This window comes from Solanum stenotomum, chromosome 12 (assembly GCF_019186545.1).
Source record: "Solanum stenotomum isolate F172 chromosome 12, ASM1918654v1, whole genome shotgun sequence".
NCBI lineage: Eukaryota > Viridiplantae > Streptophyta > Magnoliopsida > Solanales > Solanaceae > Solanum > Solanum stenotomum.
The window spans coordinates 26,613,019-26,617,228 of NC_064293.1; positions in this window are offsets into that span (position 1 = coordinate 26,613,019).

The following is a 4,210-nucleotide window of genomic DNA, read 5'->3' on the forward strand; positions in this document are numbered from 1 at the left end:
GAGTATTATATATATATATATATATATATATATATATATATATATCATAGCATCATCATATATTATTACTAAAAGTGGGAACAAAAAAAGTTGAAATACCATTTTACCGCTACATTAAATTAAAATATAATAAATATTTAGTTAATTACATGTTTAAATATTAGTGATAATCAATTATTACATTGAGTAAATGGAGAGTTCATGTGTTCAAAGGAGGAATTTTTACTCTTCCAGATTTTAATGGAGGTTCATTGCATATATTTAATATTTTTAAAAATTGTTCTCTTTAATCTATTTTGGCCCTTTGAAACCTTCAAATAATTAATTTAAAACTTTAAGATGTCTTTTAATATTCCTCTATTTTTATCTATATAAATTCATTTTTTTTTGTTTCATGAAACTCACATCCAAAATTATCTTTTTCATTTTATAGTTAAATTAGTGAAGCCATCAACATCTAAAGTATATGATATATCTACCTTAGTCTGGTTATATATCACTTTACGAAATAAAGTGGTTTTTTCTATTTGATTCATGCTTTAGTCTGACTCGATGAAGAAGACTTTTGAATTTTGATTGGATATGAGAGGTGTCGATAAAAACTTGAAAAATTATGTATCGATTTTGTATTTCTTTTTCCATTTATATAACGTTATGATTAAAGTCTTAAGAAGGATTCATATGTTATTTTTTTCTTCTATGTTTATTTTTTTATATTTCTCAATTAGTCTTCTTTAATTTAATTTTCTATAAAAAAAATTATTATCATAACATTTATTTGAGATTGTTACATTATTGTACTCATTACAAATTACACGCATGTTTTCATTGAATTTTAATAGTCCTAATAAATTTATAAAATATTGCATGGGACTTAACTTTTAACTTTTTTTGTTCCCTTGATTTCAAAATTCAAAGAGTCACTGAATTGAAAGAGTTACATACATTGTTTTATGTTCTACTTAATTAAATTAATTAATCTAATCAATTATAATTATAATGCATAACATAAGAATTAAAGTATAGTTGTTTCACATATATCATTATGTAATTAAAATATTAACTTACACCTACACTAAATAAAAATATTATGATTATAATTATAATTGATTAGATTAATTAATTTAATTAAAGTAAAACATAAAACAATGTAGGTAACTCTTCCAATTCAGTGACTCTTTGAATTTTGAAATAAAAATAAAATAAAATTATGTGTCATGATTCAATGTGTCTCATTATTGAAACTCTTCCAGTTAAGTGACTCTTCGAATTTTGAAACCAAAAATAAAATTTATGTGTCATGATTCAATGTGTCTCATTATTAAATTTTGTAGATGAAAAGATAGTTAAATATCACTATAAATATCAGCAAATTATAGCCAAATTTGCTTGTCCTTAAATCGTCATATTCTTTTCTTTTTTGTCATCTATTGTTCTCTAATCTTCTTCCTAGATAATGATATAACATATCGTCAAGAAGCTAATCGAGGAGAAGAACATATGACATCATTCTAAAATTAGCTTTCTTACAATAGAATAGTGGAGGTTAGAAGTATAAGAGATGAAATCATGAAAAAGAGAAGTCTTCTTACAGTAGAATAGTTGAACTTAGAAGTATAGAAGAGATGACCTATTCCTTGAGATCTTTTGTTTATTAGCTCATAATTTTAAGTTTCCTTTTCCATTTTGGAGTCAAGGTGTATGGTTGTCCAAATTAAATTTGGTATGCAATTCACATTTTTATGTAATTCTTGTATCATTTTGCATTGTTGTGGAAATTTATTTTTATTTGTCATTGTCTTATTGTTCTTGTAAGTGTTACTTAATCGACAAAACTTCTATTAATGTATGATGAGTTTGATAATACTGAATAATTTATGCAATATGCTCAGATATCCACATTGTCAATTGTCTAAATTCAAATTAATTTTAATAAAGATCGTTAAAAACTTGCTACTTTGAGTGAAAGTTTTTAATTGTGTTACTTTATTGTCTATCTAATATATTATTGCGAACACATATATATATTGTTCATTTTCACCCTTTTTATTTTATTTTTAGTTTTTCTATGATTTGTAGGAATGAGATTAACAACTTCATTTTCAAATAAAAATGAGAGTTCCATTTATATTTGTGCGACACTAAACCTAATAATTTTCTTAAATATGAGCAATCTATATTGATGGTAGTTTTCTGCAGTGTTCAAACTCAATGATGACAATTTTGTTTTTGAACATTTTGGTTGTAATATTATAAGAATGGAGTAATTAAGCTTCATTTTGTTTAGATTTTAGTAATATAAATCAGCAAGATTATTCAATATTCTACTTGAAATATATTGTTCAAGAGTAACATTATAGTGTCTTTTGCAATTGTTTTATATTGTTGCAACATATATTTTCAAACATGGAAAATTGTATTTGGATCAAAAACGTTATGATTGATTGATTAATTTTAAAGAATTTTTTGAAGGAAATAATATTTTTTATCATGTTGTATGAATTACAACAAAATAATATATTGTTTGTACTATTTTATGTAAAGTGCTTATAGTGATGACTATTTGTAAGCGATTTTTGTATTTGTTTAAAATGTTTTTTTATAATGTATTCTTTTCTTATTTCTTTTTAGTTAAATATGCTCTCTGCTTATATGAAGAATTTTTTGTCTAGATTACAGTTAAATAGATATTACTTATTTAGACTTTATATAATTACTAGTGAACTTGTTCACGCTTCGCGCGAAGTGAATGGTCATTTTATAAATTTTTTATTAATTAAAAAATTAAAACTTACTTTTACTACTATAGTTCTTTTAAGGATTTTTTTATTATTATTGATGAAATTTATCATTTTGCTAATTCTTTTTTACTTCGGAGAGGTAAAGTAAAAATTTAAATTTGATTAATTTTGAGCTTCAGTCTTTTATGTTATTGAATTCTAAATTAGTTATGTGTATTTATTCAATGAAATTTATAGAGATCAAGGTTATTTGATTGACCGAACACACTACTCTATCCCTACTTTCACACAAATAAAAAAGGACAAATTACTTAACTACACTCCTTTACTGACCTTAATATCCATTTATCCCTACTTATTTTAAAATTTTCAAAAGTCCCTTATTTATCTATGTATCCCGCATGTATCCTGTGCACAACGCTATGTATCCCGCTATGTGGAATGTATCAAATGCTATGTATCCCGTGCACAACGCTATGTATCCCGCATGTATCCCGTGCACAACGCTATGTATCCTGCTATGTGGAATGTATCAAACCTAATGTATCATGTGCACAACGCTATGTATCCTGCTATGTGGAATGTATCAAACCTAATGTATCCCGTGCACAACGCTATGTATCTCGCAAACATCATTTTTAAGGGATTTTTGATAAATAGAAAACTAGAAGGGATAAGATGTTATTTAGTACTTATAATATGTGGTTCCTATAATTTATACAATAAAGAATATAGAATGGACAGAAGTATTGATCAATAACAATAATAATAACGTCATGAAAAAATATATAATGTATTAATATGAGAGAGAGAGAGAGAGATTAGCAAAAGAAATAATATAAAAATTTAAAAAGGCAAATAAAATTCTGTTAAAAAAAGGAATTCTTATGAAGTCATAATAATTAGTTCATATGAATAAACAAATAAAAGAAAATATAAAGAATAAAAAAAAGTAATTTAAGAAAATAATATAACATTAATAATGAGATTTGAAGGAAGGAAGTAAAAGAAATTAATAGCATTGATGATGAATGGACTTAAATATGGTCATCTTTGATATTTCTTATTTTTAAAAAATTCAGTCTTCTGATTTTTTTTAAATCTTCAATAAATAAAATAAAATTTGAGGCATAATCTTTTTTGAAAGAATGACTTTATTTCTGAGAAATTATTTAATAAAAATATAAGAAAAATATCAAAAATATTGATAAATTTAAAATAAAAGAAATTTCATTTAAAGACACAAAAAATAAGACAAAGTAAAAGAAGAAAGAAATTAGTAGAATAAATAAGTTGAAAGAAATAATGTCAGCAGTAAATTTTAATTGATTGAAGATAAAAAACAAAAAAAAAAAACTTTAAATAAAGAAACGTAAAAAAATAAGATAAAATTAAAAAAGAAAGAAATTTGTAGAATACTTATATATTATCTCCTAATTTGATATCAATTCCATATATATATATATATA